Below are 17912 nucleotides of genomic sequence, written 5' to 3'. Positions count from 1 at the left end.
TTGATGAACACTGAGTAATATATTGAACTGCTGAATAACTATATTTTATATCTGAAACTAATACCACACTGTATGTTAACCACACTGGTATTATAATAATTTTTTAAAAGTCTTTTTGTCTCTTTTATTCTTTGTTCACATGTTTTATTTTTTAAATTCCACATATGAATAAAATCATATGGTATTTATCTTTCTCTGACAGACTTATTTCACTTAGCATTATATCCTCTAGATCCATCCACGTCGTTGCAATTGGTCAGATGTCATCCATTTTTAAGGCTGAATAATATTCCATTATATAGATAGATAAATAGATAGATAAATAGATAGATAGATAGATAGATAGATAGATAGATAGATAGATAGATACACACACATACCACTTCTTTATTTATTCATCTGTGGATGGACACTTGGGTTGCTTCCAGATCTTGGCTACTGTAAATAATGCTGCAGTAAACATAGGGGTGCATATCTTTTTTAATTAGTTTTTTCATTTTCTGTGGGTAAATATCCAGTAGGGAAATTACTGGATCATATGGTAATTCTGTTTTCATTTTTTTGAGGAACCTCCATACTGTCTTCCCCCGTGGCTGCACAAGTTTGCATTCCCACCAAACAGTGCACAGGTCTTGCTTTTTCTCCACATCCTCACCAGCACTTGTTAATTTTTGTCTTTTTTATTTTAGCCATTCTGACAGGTGTGAGGTGATATTTCATTTTGGTTTTGATTTGCATTTCCCTGATAATTAGTGATGTTGAGCATCTTTTCACGTGTCTAATGGCCATCTGTATGTCCTCTTTGGAAAACTGTCTATTCAAGTCCTCTGTCCATTTTTCAATTGGATTATTTGTTTCTTTGGTGTTCAATTATGTAAGTTCTTTTTTTTTTTAACATACAGTGTAATATTAGTTTCGTGTAGAATTTAGAGATTGATCACTTCTTTACAGCACCCAGTGCTCATCACAGCAAGTGCCCTCCTTAGTACCCATCACCCATTTAACTCATTCCCCTGCCACCTCCCCTCCAGTGAACCATCAGTTTGTTCTCTATAGTTAAGAGGCCGTTTTCCAGTTTGCCTCTCTTTTTTTTCCCTTATGTTCATCTGTTTTGTTTCTTAAATTCCACATATGACTGAAATCACTTATTTCACTTAACATTATACTCTCTAGCTCCATCCACATCTTTGCAAAATGGTAAGATTTTATTCTTTTTATGGCTAATTAATATTCCATTGCATATATATACCACAACTTTTTTATCCATTCATCAGTCAATGGACGTTTGGGCTCTTTCCCAAGATAGATAATGTTGTTGATAATGCTGCTATAAACATCAGGGTGCATGTTTCCCTTCGAATCAATATTTTTGTATCCTTTGGTAAATACTTAGTAGTGCAATTGTAGAATGTAGGGTAGTTCATTTTTAGTTTTGTGAGGAACCTCCATACTGTTTTCCAGAGTGACTGCGCCAGTTTGCCTTCCCACCAACAGTATAAGAGATTTCCCCTTTCTCTGCATCCTTGCTAACACCTGTTGTTTCCTATGTTGTTAATTTTAGTCATTCTGACGGGTGTGAGGTGATGACTCATTGTAGTTTTGATTTGTATTTCCCTGATGCCGAGCGATGTTGAACATCTTTTCATGTGTCTGCTGCCTATCTGTATGTTTTCTTTGGAAAAATGTCTATTCATGTCTTCTCATTTTTTTTAAACTGGATTGTTATTTTTTAGGTGTTGAGTTTTATAAGTTCTTACAGATTTTGGATACTAACGCTTATCAGATAAGTGAGGCGTTAAAGTCCCCTACTATTATTGTATTAGTATTACTTCCTTTATGTTTGTTATTAGCTGCTTTATGTATTTGACTGCTCTCATCTTGGGTGCATAAATATTTACAATTGTTATATCTTCTTGTCAAATTGTTCCCTTTATGATTACATAGTGTCTTTCTTTGTCTTTCGTTATGATCTTTGTTTTAAAGTTATTTTGTCTGATATGTATTGCTGCCCCAGCTTTCTTTTCACATCCACTTGCATGCTAAATGCTTTTCAGTCCCTTCGCTTTTAATCTGCGTGTGTCTTTAAGTTTGAAATGAGTCTGTTGTAGGCAGCATATAGGTGGGTCTTGCTTTTTTTATCCATTCCATCACCCTTTATAGTCTTTTGACTGGATGGTTTAGTCCATTTACATTCAAAGTAATTAGTGACAGGTGTGTGTACTTACTGCCAACCTCCTGGTTCTGGATTTGTTTTCTCCCCAGATTTGAGAAGTTTTAAGTTATTATTTCTCCACATAAATTTTCTGCCCTCATTTCTCTCTCTTCTTCTCCTTGGATCCCTATGATACAAATGTTGTGCTTCATGGTGTCACTAAGTTTTCTACATCTATTTTCATTTTTTATTATTAGTTTTTCTCTCCTGCTCAGCTTGATTGCTTTCCAGTACTCTGTCCTTCAGGTCACTGATCTGTTCTGCCTCCTCTAGTCTACCCTTTATTCCATCTAGTGTATTTTTAATTTTGGTTTTTGAGTTTTTCATCTCTGATTGGTTCTTTTTTTATGTTTTCTGTCTCTTTGTTAAGGGTCTCACTGATGTTTTCTAGTCTTTTCTCCAGTGCAGTGAGTAACTTTATGACCATTACTTTAATTCTCTAGCAGGCATATTACTTATTTCCATTTCATTTAGTCCTCTTGCTGTGATTTTGTCTTGTTTTTTCATTTGGGACATATTCCTCTGTCTCCTCATTGTGTCTAACTCTCCATGTCTCTTTCAACATGTTAAGAAAGTTAGCTATATCTCCTGCCCTTGAAAGTAGTGACCTTATAAAGAAGAGGTCTCACAGTGCCCTACAGTTCAAGGTTCCCTGTTCACCAGCACCTGGCACTTCAGGGGTGCCTTCCATGTTTGTTGTGTATGCCCTATTATTGTAGCTGAGTCACATTCGCCCTCATTCTAGTCATCTGCAATGACTCTGTGCCTGTTGTGGGCAGTGTTTGGTCCCTGTGTTCTTAGTGGGCCAGTCTGGGGCCACCTCGAGCTTTAGTTGAATCAGACCGGTTGTTTTCCAGCACTTCAGTAACACCAAACTGCAAGGCTTTCTTTTGTGTTGACCCCTGAGAAGCTTTTATTGGTGGTCAGGGCCTGTAGTCAGACCTGCTATTTGGCCCCAGCCCACTATGGGGCTTTAGTTGGACTGGTTTCTCTCATTATCTTTCCCTCTCCAGTAAGAGTCGCCCTTCAGTGGTCCTGGTCCCTGCTGGGGCTGTTTGTACCACTTTGGATGGGCTCCAGCCAAGGGCATATTGGAGGAGGAAGGTCCACAGGAAAACATGGGGGCTTGGCTGAGGTGCCAGCAAGGGTCATGCTGGTCTGCTGTGGGAGGGCCCTAGTAACCACCCAGCAAAATTGCCAAGGTTCATCAGGTTGAAGGGGGTAGATCTGAAGCAGTTCACAGGGGCCTGGCATGTAGTGTTAGCAAGGTTGCCTCTGCTATGGCAGGGGACCCATTAGCCACTTTGGAGAACTGTTGCAGAGGCTGGGTGCAAGGGCAGTCCACAGAAGAGTGCAGGAGTGGGGCATGCTTTTAGCAAGCTAGGTGGAGATTGTTGGCATTGCACTCATTCCCACAGGCGTCCACATATCTAGGCTGGGGTACAGGGGAGGGAAATGGCACCCACCAGCTCTTTTGTTCTCGCAATAGTCTCCCAAAGATCCCTGCCTCTCCAGCACATGCTCTGAAATGAGTCAATAAATCTCCTTCTTGTATATTCCAGGCAGTTTTCAAACTGCTGCTTCTATGCTATAACTTCGCAGCACAGCTTGTTGGGCTGTCTCTATAAGGGCAGGGACTCCACCCTCCCAGCTATCCCAGGGCTGAGCCACTGATTTTTAAAGTTCCAGGTATTAAGCCCCACTGATTATTAGGCCCCTGTGGTTTTCAAAGCCAAATGTTATAGGGATTCATCTTCTCCATGTATGTTCCCTGTGCCTGAGGTGCCTGATATGGGGTCTGGTCCTCTCCCCCACTCTACACTGGTGGCATCCCTCCCTCCTTGGGAAAGTCCTGCAGGTCTGTTTGGCTCCCAACCATGTCTCCACCCTTCCTACCCTCTTTGATGTGGCCTCTTCTCTACATTTAGCTGTGGAGAGTCTGTTCTGCCAGTCTTGGGGTTGTTTTCTTGTTATTTGCACTGATGTGGGTGTTATCTAGTTGCATCTGTGGGACAAGGTGAGCTTAGGACCCTCCCGCTCTGCCATCTTCATCAGAAGTCCTTTACCATTTTCTTATGTTGTTAAATTGACTAGGTTTTCTGGTATATTATGGAATAGTTCCAGTGAGCATGACCATCTTTGGCTTATTTTTACTCTTAATGAGAATGCTTCTAAAGCAACAGCAGGATGTTTGCCAAATTTACCACTTATCATTTGATCTGCTGAGAATTTATTCCCATTGGAATTAGAAGAAACTTGGGGGAGTGTTCTGAACTTCTAAAATGCATGGGAATTTTTTCCAATCTGATAGAAATCACAAAATGCACAAAGGCTCCAGTTAACTTAGTGCCTACACATTATGAAAGAATTAAATAAGATATGAAATTCATTGTTCCGCAGTGAATGTTCACAACAAACTAAAACACACAAAAAACCACTCATACGAAGAAAGTACTCCTGATAATTATGGAGTTATGAAAGAGGGTTTCATCAAAGCCCCCTACAAAAAAGCCAAAAATTGTGAATAGATTCTCCTGAAGAGTCCTTTCAGCTATCCTACCAAGGGGGAGAGGGCATCCACTGGCCCTTCATTCCATGAACAACCAAATCTCTTGCCATAATTGCTCTCATTTTCTCTGTTGGAAGCACACTTACTCCCATAACTTCAGAGAGACCCACAACGTCTATCAAAAGACTATCAATATACCCTCTCCTATCTTAAGAGAAATCTGATGATAGATACCAAAACACTTTCCTCTCATTGTAAGTCCCATTATTATTCCCATTTGACAGATAAAGAAAGTTAGTGATAGAGCTAGAAAATTTTCCCTCTTTGAAATTTTTTAATGCTATTAAATACAGAAAGTTGCAAAAGACACTCCTCTGCCTACTCCCCCAGCTGAAAATGTTAATATGTTGTCATATGTGCATCAGCGACTTTCTATTTTAAAAGACATAAATAGTACTTGTAAAGCAGAATCCCCCTGTAGTTCCTTCTGTGCTCCTTGTCTCCTCCCCCTCTCCCTGAAGCAATATCCATGAACTTGGGTGTTGTTGTTGGCGGTGGGGTTTTGTATTGTGTTGTTGTTCCACTCAAATCTAACTCAAAATTCTGAATTTTTTTCACTCTGAGCTGTTGAAACTCAGAAAATTTATCCATAACTGTTAATATATCTTGAAACCTAGAACACATCATTCCTTTTAGTATGAATATGTATTAAAGATACGTTATCAACAAAACTTAAACTATTTCTTTACCTTAAGAGAAGAATTGAAGGAACACTGAACAAAAGAAAGAGGGAGAGAACATTGGCAACTATGCAAAGCATTTTCCACCATGAACAATTTATTCAAAAATGACTGAGTGCCTATAATGAATCACAGTGCTAAGCACCAGAGACACAAAAACAAATAAGGCACCCTCTTTCTAGGGAGAAAGATGACTAGTAAAGCAACAAAAGTAGTAGGGTAATGACTTTCAAATATTTTTGATGATAAACCACAGTAAGAAATATGGTTTATATAATTATTCAATATACATATACACATACATATGTAACTGAAACAAAAGTTTCAAAAGGCAATACTTAATTTTTTGAGCTGTCTGTATTTCCTACTCTGTTCTATTTCATTTTAAGTACCTGTCATGACCTTCTAAATTTATTTCATAACCAATAAATGGGACAAGATCTGCTCTTTGAAAAACATTGTTTTAGAAACATTTATAAAGTGACATGAGAGCAATTGAAAAGGCAACTCAGAGGATATGTATTTGAACTATGATATTGAAGGATGAATAGAAGTTATTCAGGTTGAAAAGAAAGTGGACAAGGCATTCTGAATAAAAGAAACAGCATATTTTAAAAGCATATGGAGATAAAAATAAACTCTGTGTGTCTAGAGAACAGTGAGAAACTGTATCCAACTGAAATATATGTTGAGATGTTAGTCTGGAAAGTTTGGTAGGTACTAAATTTTAAAGGCCTTTGCACACCGTTATGTGAAAGAGTTTAGACTGTATCAGGTAGCTAGGAGGAGACTCTGATGGTTTATAAGCAGGTGTCTCTTATAGGTAGATCTGTTTTTGAAAGAGAACTTTGAAAGCTATATGGAAAATGAAATGGAATAGTAAAGATTCTAAAATCTGTATCTGTAACCTAACCCTCTATTCTGAATTCCTGATTCATGAGGCCAACTGCTTATAATTTCTTCGATGCCCCGTGAGTGTCTTATTCCTAATATTTACAAAATTTATCTCATCATCATGTCTCCCTCAAAGTTTGTCATTCCACCTTTGCCCTATATCTTAGCAGATGCCATTCAGAAACCCTAGGACCTGAAAATCTTTCTCTATTCCTTTCCCTTTCTCAACTCCCACCTATAATTAGTCACAAAATCTTGTTTATTTATCTTTAGAAACCTCTTCACTTTCCTTGCTTAAATATTTTCATTTTTTTCTCCCATTGTTTTCATGATGAATCTCAAACCCATGAAATTGTTTATGTATATTGTAGCCTGGCCCAACCTATCTCATCAAACATTCATCTTGTGTTCTGTGCCTCAACCGTCTTGTTCTTTTAGTTCCTCCAGCATACCATAACTACCTCTAGGCCTTCACAAGGTCTGTCACCCATATCTTCACATGGATAAATCTTATTCATTCTTAATATTTCCACTTACATGCCACTACCTCCAAAGAGTCCATCTTCTGGCCTCCACCAAATGAGTTTTATGTTCCTGATATGTATTCTCTTAACATCCTATACTTCCCCTATCATACAAAGCACTTACTGTACTCTATTATAAATTTTCTTTGTCTCTGGACAATAAGCTCTAAAAAGATAGAAATAGCTTTTATACTGCTCATCTTTTTGTCTCCTGCACTAAACTCAGTTCATGACCCATAATAGTTGTTTAATACATGTTTGCTGAAGGACAGATGGAAAGGGAGATACTGAAGTTTTTTAAGCAAGCATCTCATAGAGTTAGATACCTATTTTAAAGAAAATTTTAGAAGCAATGCTGAAAATGTTATGGAGTAGAAAATATTCCAAAATCTAGGAAGGAAAGAATAGGGAAGGGAAGGGAAGGGAAAGGAAGGGAAGGGAAGGGAAGGGGAAAGGAAAGGAAAGGAAAGGAAAGGAAAGGAAAGGAAAGGAAAGGAAAGGAAAAACAAAACAGGTTATAAAAAGAGATTAGGAACAAGTAGGTCTAATAAAGTTATCATCTGTGTCCCACAAGGAAAAGAAGAGAAAGATTTGGGTAGAAGTAGTATGTAAAGAAATAATTACAAAAATTGTCAAAAATTGATGAAAGACACCAAGTCGCAGAATTAAGAAAAGTAAATCCCAAGCAACACAAAGCCAAAGGGAACAACACCAATGTATATTATAGTAAAACTTCACAAAACCAAGTAACAGAAGTCAGAAGATAATGGAATGATATCTTCAATGTGCTAGATGCTAAAAGAACTACTAACCTAGAATTCTATACCTAGCAAAAATATACTTCAGAAAGTGAAGGTAAAATAAAGGCATTTTCAGGCAAACAAAACTAAGAGAATTCACCAACAGCAAACCCACAATAAGGAAATACTGGTAGAAGTAATCCAAGAAAAAAGAAAGCAATCCTAGAAGGGATATACAGAGATTTAAAAAGAAATGAAGAAAAGTGGAAAGAGTCAAACATGGATAAACATAAATGAATATTCACTATACAAACAATACCAATATTTTCTTGTAGAGATTAAAATTTATATAGAGTTTAAATACATGACAACTGTGTTAGTTTCCCAGGGCTACTGTAACAAAGTACCACAAACGTGATGGCTTAAAACAACAGAAATGTATTCTCATAATTCTAGAGACCGGAAGTCTGAAATCAAGGTGTTGGTAAAAGCTCTACTGTCTGAAAGCTCTAGGGGATTATCCTTACTTCCCTCCTAGCTGGCAAACCTTGGCATTCCTTGGCTTCTAGATACATCAGTCCAAACCTGCCTCCATTTTTTAATGGCCTTCTCTCCTATGTATCTGTGTCTCTATTTCCCTCTTCTTATAAGGGCACTAATCATTTTAAGGACACTAATCTAGTATGACCTCATCTTACTTCATTACATTTGCAAGGACACTATTTCGAAATAGGGTCACATGTGCAGGTTCCAGGGGTTAGCACTTCAACATGTCTTTTTGGGGGACACAATTTAACCCATAACAACAGCAATAACACATAAGTTGGGAGGGAAATGAATGGAGTTAAAGTGCTCTAAATTACGTGTTTTGTCCAGTAAGTTGTAAAAGTTACAGTTTATATTAGTCTTTAGTAAATCAAGGATGCATGTTTTGTAATCTAGAACAGATACTAAAAGAGTAGTATAAGAATGTCATGTTTATGATCTGATTCATATCATAGTTTCATTTTCATTCAGTCCAAAATATACTCTAATTTCCAATGTGATATCTTCTTTGATACATGGATTATTTGGGGATAATGTATCACAAAGTGGGTTTATTTCAGGAATGCAAGGTTGGTTTGAGCTTTGAAAATTAATCAAGTAAACTTATCATTTTAATGTAATAAAGAGAAAAACTATACAACCATCTCAAAAATAGAGAAAAAGCATTTGATAAAATTCAATACCCACCTATGAAGAGAGGACCTTAGAAAATTAGGACTGGGAAGAATTTTCTTAATCTGACAAGTGTCATGTACAAAACTCCTAAAGCAAATTGTCATACTTAATGGTGAAGTTATGGAAGTTTCCTCTTTGAGATCCAGATAAAGAGAAGAATTTTCTTTATGACAACTTCTATTCAACATTACACTAGAAGTCTGAGTGCAATAAGGAAAAAAAAAAATTGTTTCTGCCTGGCTCCTGACACAAAGGACTAGGAAGTTGGGCCTTTTCTGCATTTCACAGTCCTGCCTGCAGGTGACCGGTTTACGTGTGAAGAGGCTCTGTTGGTGGCTCTCAGGGCATTTTCTCCTGACACAGCTGTGATTTCTCCACAAATCTGCTCTGAAAAAGAAATCCAGAGAACGAGGTAAAAGAAGAAGAAATGGCCAATTCTCAGATCTCGTTGTGTGGAAGCCAAACCTGGTCATCTTTATGGAGCAAGAGAAGGAGCTCTGGGATATGAAGAGAAAGAAGAGAGTAGCCATCCACCCAGCATGGCACCCAGAGTTTCCTGTCAAAACTGTGCATAGAAGCTTCTTTCCAAAATGTGGCAGTGGGTAGATATAATCATATTGCCCTTGAGAATTTACACTTAATGATAGACTGGAAAAATGAAGGGGAAAGTGAAGAGCATCAAAGATATCATGAAGGACATTTCCAAACTGAGACAATTGTCCATAGTATGAATCTCACTGCCCAAAATGGTGAAGGATATAAAACACTTTGGAAAACATACCTTCTTAAGTCTGCTACTTCTGAAAAGCAGTGTCTTTCTGTAAGCAAAGCTCAAATCAAATGGTGAAACATACATATTTGGAGAACGAAAATTTGGAAAATCTGGAAACTTGCCTAGTCCACGCTGAAAATAATTATTTGAACCATTTTGAAAGTAGGATTGGATTGACCTTTGAGTCAAATATTTCTGAAAATCAGAGATTTAAAAATGAAGAACAAAGTGCTAAGTGGATCCATCTGAGAGGTCCTTCACCAAGGAGTCGACCCTACAAGATGACCAGAGGATTTTCAGTGAAAGTAGAATTGCTCAATACAGTGAATCTGAGAACAAATTTAACAAGGGTTCAAATGTTAATAAATGTCTGAGGACTCATTTTCCAGGGAATCATTATGAATGTGATAAATGTGTGGAAGTCTTTTATCAAAGCTCCAACGTGATTATACATAAGAGTATGCCTATGGGAGAGAATCCTTATAAATATAATGAATGTGGGAAATCTGTTAAGCAGTCCTCCAATGTTGGTGATTATCAGAGAATTCACATGGAAAAAAATTCATACAGATGTAATAAACCTGGGAATATGTTGAGTCAATCATCAGGACTAAACATACATAACACAGTCGCTACTGGACAGAAAACTTACATTTGTGAGGAATGTGGTAAAGCCTTTGACTGGCACTCAACACTATCTCAACATCAGCCTATGCATACCGGAGAGAAACCTTAACAAATGTGAAGAATGTAGCGAGGTGTTTGTCCACCCCGCATACCTTATTCAACATGACAAAATTCATCCTGGAGAGAAACCTTACCAGTGTGAAGAATGTGGCAAGGCCTTTAACCAGCACTCAAGCCTTACTCAACATCACAGAATTCACAGTGGTGAAAAACCTTACGTATGTAAAGAATGTGGCCAGGCCTTTAACCATCACTCAAGCCTTACTCGACATCACAGAATTCATAGTGGTGAGAAACCTTACGTATGTAAGGAATGTGGACAGGCCTTTAACCAGCACTCAAAGCTTACTGAACACCTCGGGATTCATACTGGAGAGAAACCTTACATATGTAAAGAATGTGGCCAGGCCTTTAATCAGCACTCACACCTTACTTGACATCACAGAATTCATAGTGGAGAGAAACCTTACCAATGTAAAGAATGTGGTAAGGCCTTTAACCAGCAATCAAAGCTTACTGAACACCTCAGAATTCATACTGGAGAGAAACCTTATATATGTAAAGAATGTGGCCAGGCCTTTAACCAGCACTCACACCTTACTCGACATCACAGAATTCATACTTGAAGGAACCCTAACCAAAATAAAGAATTTGTCAAGGCCTTTAAGCAATGCTAAAATCTTAACTTCTGATCAGAGAATGTATACTGGAGAAGATTTTGCAAACATAATGAATTTGGCAAGCCCTTTAATCAGACGTCAAGCTTCATTGGACATCAGAAAATTCATATTGGAGAAGAAAAACTTAGAAACATAAAGAATATGGTTAAACTTTTAGGATTGCTCAACCCTTACTCAGCATCTCAGAGTTCATACTGAGGAGAAACATTACAAAGGTAAAAGAAGTCTTAAGCCTCTATCTGGAACTCCCAACTTACTCAACATCATAATTCTCATACAGGATAAAAACTAAAATACAGAGAAATTTGCAGTGCCTTTAACTGGAATTCAATCCTTAATATCCAGAGTGCACACGAGATTCAACCCTACAAACTTAATAAATGAGGAAAGACCTTCATTTTAAATACACATTTTAGCAAACACCCATGAGTGCATAAAGGAAAGTAACTTGAAAAATGTAAATATTGAGGAATTAATGTAACTGAACATCAGATGTCAATAAATGTCAGAGAAATCAAGTGGAAAACTACGTCAGTCAATCTATTCAGACATTACATCAGAATGCTCGTGATAAGGAATAATACCAAAGTTAAACTGCTAGAAGATGTCTATCTTATTATGCTTAAAAAGGTTAGGTGGATAGATTTTTGCATAGTTCTAATTAATTTCAATATGTGCTTTTTTTACATTGACCCTATCTGATATTTGTGTCTAGGAAATATTAATGTGTCTCTACTCTTAAAGTCACTTCAGAAAATACATTTATTTTTAGTGTGTGTGAAATCACGTGACTGATTGTTGCTTCATCAAAGATATGAGATCTCTCTTCATTAGGTGGGGCTCGTGGATATCTAATTATCCATGGAAGATGAAGGACAATATAATATACAATATATGAAGAAAATCTAAATGGAGATATTGTTTTTGGTTATAACATTAATGACAGTTGTCATGAAAAAGGTATTCAGAACATCATTCTTCTCCATGTATTAAAACTGAAGAACTTCCTGAGTATTTTAAATAAAATATTTTACCAACTGGTATTAGAGGAAAAAGAGGTAGCAATCCAGTAAAATACTGATGTAGCCTCATGATAGCAATAGTTAGAAGTAGAGGATATTAGTGGATGTGGTTGAAAGGAAGAAATCCTCATAGGTATCATAAAGAAGACAGCTGACTCCCGACACAGCATGAATCCACATTTGTTGAGAATGACCTCACACCTGAAACTTATTGAAACCACTACTCCCGCATCATTATATCAGTGCTTGAATGCTTTCTAACACTTAATATTCTGTATTTTGAGCAAAGATTATAGAGGGGATTGAAATGCATAATTTAGTCTATTGTGAACTTAATATGTTTTAATTAATAAAACATAATGGTTTTTATCATGTTAACATGGATATGTAATGAAGTGTTATCCAACTACCAATGTTAACCTATCTCGTTTTATATAAGTTTGTAGGTAACTGGTGTCTATCACCTATTTGGCAACAGAGTGAAAAAATATCTAGTAATCCATTTTCTCAGTGGCCTTAATGTTTAGATAATGTGTGATTGTTTTTCCCTTAGTTTATCTGTTGTATCATTTTCTCCTGTTAGGGACTAGTGGAATAATATAATGGATATGTTATAGATTGTATATGGGTCTTATTGATCGACTAATTGAAGTACTCCATGACAATGCTATTTAGCATACATTTTGTGTAGGCAGGAGTTTTGCAGGGGACTTTAAGTGACACAAGAGAATCTTACTAGTTCATTCCCTACGTAACAAGCTGCAGAGCCAGAAGTTAATGTACCTTCTGATACGACATTCCCATTCCACCCTTGTGAGCAACCATTTCTCCTGTCTCCCATTACTTTCCCCTTATGTGTCCTTTAGAGAAGATTCCCACTGACCTTACTGAAATCTATTTTAGTTTGAAAGGCTATCTGGACTTTTCCCAGGGACCCTAAAGCACTCCACATGGCCCCTAATAAAGGTTGGCGTCCCACTTCATACATGTGAGTGTTGTTTTCATGTTTCTATAAAGTAAATATACACTTACAACAGTGGTTGGTGTGTAATAGATACCCCATAAGTTAGAGAAACATATTCCAGTATGAGTCATATTGTAGCCCCAGTTAAGAGATGGAAAGTACAGAGGATGAAGAATTGGCATGAATTCTGCATGTGAAGAGAGGATACCTTTCCTGGGTTGTCCAACTGACTCCCTAGATTTAGAAAAATCACTTATACTTGTTTATTTTCCTGGTTATCTGCAGATCTCCATTTCTATTTATCCCCAGTTTTATTTCCACCTACATAAGCATCCTAAACGTTCTTCTTTGCCTGTGTTGTGAGAGTGTCCTCACTGACCTTTTAATTGCAATTAGAAACAAGGCCAATGGATATCAATTCAGACATTTAGCCCTGGGATGTAAGTAAAACACGATGATGGCATTGACCTTAGAGAGAAAGGTAAGACCTACTAAAAGAAAATGTGAAGAACTCTTTTTATAGTGGGTAGGGAACCCAACGTGACTCCCTTTAGTCACTCGAAAGGCACAGGCAGCCCTTGGTGGTGTCATCTGATGAATACTTGTAATGGAATAAAGGAATGGCAAGTATGGTGGGTTTCTGAGAAGTAGGGAAGTCCTATTCTATCTTCATGATTTAACTGAATTCCTGTGTTAGTGAGGACCAGATGCTGTTGCGATGACTGTTTGCCCAGGCCTAGATCAGTGGCGGTAGATGGAGGAAGGGTGTTTGATGATGCAGTCATTTAGTGCATAGCTTCAGAATGTCCCATGGCAGAGTAGATGTTGGAGATGAAGAAGCCTTCTGGACGGTAGCATAGGCAGGATCAGCAAAGTGTGTGCTGTGGTTGCACAAAGGGCTAGTCTCCCAGGTATATAACCCCAGCGTAGTTTAGATCATTGTAGATGGGTGACCTTTCCGGGAAGCTGCTGCACTGCTCTGTGGGACAATCCTCCCTTTACTGAGTGCTGTGATGAGTATAGTCCCGGGCTCTGGCGCTGTCTGTGCCATGGATTTGTTGGAGAAGCAATTCAACAGTCGGTGGCAGTGAGCGTTTCTGCTTCAAACAGTCTGGCCCAAGTCTTCATTGACTGATAAATGAATAAAGAAGATGTGGTGTATATATATATAGAATGGAATATTACTCAGCCTTAAAAATGAATGAAATCTTGCTATTTGCAATGATACGGATGGAGCTAGAGTATTATGCTAACTGAAAGAAGTCAGACAAGGACAAATATCATGTGATTTCACTCATATGTGGAATACAAGAAACAAACAAGCAAAGGAGAAGAAAAAGCAGACAGGCAAATCAAGAAATAGACTCTTAACTATAGAGAAGAAACTGATGGTTACCAGAGTGGAGATGGATTGGGGGATGAGTTAAATAAGTGATGGAAATGAAGACGTGCATTTGTTGTATAGAGCACTGGGTGTTGTATGGAATTGTTCGATCACTATTGTACATCTGAAATGAATATGACAGTGCATTTTAACTCACTGGAATTTAAATAAAACCATATATATATATATATATATATATATATATATATATATATATATATATCTCCCATTACCTTATAATCTTGCAATTCCATTCCCAGGAATTACATATGCCTAACAAATATATACATATGTATACCAAAAAAACAAATACAATAATGATCACAACAACTGCATTTGTAAGAGCCAAAAGCATATTCAATAACAATATAATGGATAAGTAAATTATAATACATTAATACAATCCCATAAGCAATGAAAATGGATGAACTACCTGCCACATGAGTTAACATCAATGAATCTCATAAAGACAATATTGAGCAGAAGATGACAGACAAAAGGGAATATATGTTGTATGATTCCATTTATATAAAATTCAAAAACATGGAATTAAACCATTGTGTTAAAGATCAGAATAGTTATCTCTGGGAGAAGAAGGGGAGTAGTACATGGAAGTTGCACAAAACTGCTTCTAGCATACTAATAATATTCCACTTCTTAATCTGAATAGTGTTTATATGTATCTCTATTTTCTCACTATTTTCATCATGTTGTGCAATTATGACTTGTAAACTTTTCTGCATGTATGTTATACTTAAATGAAAGTATGTTATACTTAGATAAAATTCTTCTTTTTAGAAAGTTGGTGACAACAAAAAAAGAAAATTAGAAAGCAAAGTAAACACAGTTAGTTACAATAATAAGCACTGACAGCTTATACCCTGACAAGGAAGGAGAAAGAAAATCTTAAAAAATAGATTGATGGACTCAAAATGAGTATTAATAACACAACGCTTATTTAGTATAGGAGAAAAATAGTCTTACCTGAAATAAGTCTAAGCCTATCATTATATTGGAATGTATACGGAATTAATTTTAATATAGTTTGTCATGACTCAGTTATTTCCAGGAATATCTCTGGCAAAGATGGTTAATTACTGCCCCTAGACCATTGGTCCTTCAGATACAAGTCCAGGGAAATCTAGGCACATGACCACTAAGAATAAAGCCTGTTTGACCCAGCCTCTACTGCAGCTAGATAGGACCATGAGTCTACATTCTGCATAATGAAATGTGAACAGAAATTATGTATGCAACATCTGGATTATGCCCTCGGAGTTGTAAGCTTCCCTGTCTCCTCTGTGCCATAATAACAGGTTGCAGCTGCCTTCTTTCAAATCAGAGATGAAGCTGTGTGTTGGGTGTCAGGATGGAAAAGCCAACTAAATGCCCTGTACCAGCACATCTCCAGACTAAATGAAAGAGTAATAATGTTGCTTAAGCCATTGTTAAGTTGTGTCTAAACCAGATGGCCCACACCATATCACTACCATTTAGTTTCACTTAAACTATTGGTTAAAAAACACAAAAGTCGGGGTGCCTGGGTGGCACAGCAGTTAAGCGTCTGCCTTCAGCTCAGGGCGTGATCCCGGCGTTATGGGATCGAGCCCCACATCAGGCTCCTATGCCTACTTCTTCCCTCTCCCACTCCCCCTGCTTGTGTTCCCTATCTCGCTGGCTGTCTCTATCTCTGTCAAATAAATAAATAAAATCTTAAAAAAAAAAAAAGTCACAGCTAGAAAAGACATTTTTAATACAATTTAGTACATTTAAATATAGAATGAATATTAGATATTGACAAGTCATTGTTCTTTCCTTAGGTCGCTAATTGTGTTGTTTGTGTTGTGGTTATATTGGTTGTCTTAGATTCATACAGAAATCTTACTTTTCAATGGTTTGGTGATATAAGCATAAATAAATTGATAATGCAAATATGGCAAAATATTAACTATTGAATCTGGGTGATAGATACATGGATTTGGTTGTATTATGCTTTCATGTTTTCTTTATATTTCAAATTTTTCACAATAAAAATAACAAGAAAGACATCTGATGGAATGGGGTATGCACTGGGAGCTCTTAGTGCACAGAGGCAAGACCTGAGTGCAGCGTAGCGGAGGTGCTCTTAGGAAGGCTAACCTTTGACAAAGCAGATGTGTTTGCATCATGTTGCCACTGTTTCTCCTAGATCTAGAGAGAATTTGCTGGCTTCTTGCTGAGATTAGTTTACAGATTGTGGACAACTTTGTCAGTCTTCTGTAACTCAAGTTAAATGTCAGGAAGTAGTGTGAAGATAGGATCCTACCAACATTGTTTTAAGCTGACAGTGTGTGTATGCTGTTCAGTGTATTTTATTTGCGTGCTGTCTGATACGCTTTGCCTATCATCTGTGGTCCATATTGCACCCCGTAGTGGGATTCGTTTTAACTGTAAACTCTACAGCTACTATCTTCCATACAAATGTTATAATAGTAATAATAATAATAACAATAATAATAATAATAGTGTCCCTTTGTTTCTGAAGACTGCAGAGCCACACAATAAAAGCCAGTCTGTTAGTAAACAAAGGAAACAAGAACATAGATAACATGCAAGAATTAAACATTTAAAATCTTACTACTGTAAGCTCTATATATGTTAAGATCACATTGATGGAATTTTACTTTAGTTGGACTGTGGGCAAGTACTCATTACAGTCCAATAGGTCTGGCTTATCTGTGCTGGGAGCAATACTTAAATTATCTTTAGGTATCCTCCATATAAGTACTTTGTTCTCTTTATTGATGTTTATACTTGTATTGCATCATTTACATTTATCAGATTACAAATTTGGAATGTTGAATGTCACATCTCTGTGATTTTTACTTTACTTATGTATACACATATGTATATATGTATATACACACACACACACACATATACACACAACAGTACCAATCAATAATATAAATAAAAATTGTATGAACTGATATATAGGGGGAAAATCTGACTATCCTTTAGAATCCTTTAGAATAGAAAAGGCCAATTACTTAAACCTCTTACAATCTGAGTAGAAAATAATTAGTTGAAGGAACACTGACTATCAAGAGTTTCCGTCCATTTTTCGTTATCAAAATAATAGCACCAAAATATCAGAAACTTTTTAATAAAGGAAAATCATATCATGTATTCAAGGGTAATGATTTTCCTCTTCCGTTGCTCGTTTTCAGAAAATTTAAATTGTAATATCACCATATTCCTACAGGACATTTCTCTATAAAACAGACAATTAAAACCATGTACATGTCTGTTCTTACAGGCAAAATAAAGGTTGTTTAATGACCATACAAAGAATTCCAAGATATTAGCCCTAATGACAGAATGATTAGGTAACTTCATGACTAGATCTCTTGTTTCAAAACAATTCAACGTTACAAAATAGAAGTGTTTTAAAGTTAATTTACCTTTACTTAAGAACAATTATAATCTCATTTATGGAAATATATGTCATTAATGAACCATTTCTTCACACAAGTAAGAAATACTATTCCAGGAAGTCAGAGTATTCTAAGATTAAAGTTACC

General features: G+C 36.7%; 1 protein-coding gene and 1 pseudogene across 4 annotated transcripts in view; both read left to right on the top strand.

The window, feature by feature from the left end:
* The window catches only part of LMNTD1 (lamin tail domain containing 1), a 475396-nt gene that overhangs the window by 446450 nt on the left and 11034 nt on the right, over window positions 1–17912 (top strand). The gene's annotated exons all lie outside the window — the stretch shown is intronic.
* LOC148107793 (uncharacterized) lies at window positions 9210–14555 on the top strand (annotated as a pseudogene).

This window comes from Ursus americanus, chromosome 25 (assembly GCF_024610735.1).
Source record: "Ursus americanus isolate L20-20 chromosome 25, mUrsAme1.1.p, whole genome shotgun sequence".
Taxonomy (NCBI): domain Eukaryota; kingdom Metazoa; phylum Chordata; class Mammalia; order Carnivora; family Ursidae; genus Ursus; species Ursus americanus.
The sequence above is the reverse complement of the archived record's forward strand: the minus strand, read 5'-3'. Positions and strand labels throughout refer to the sequence as shown.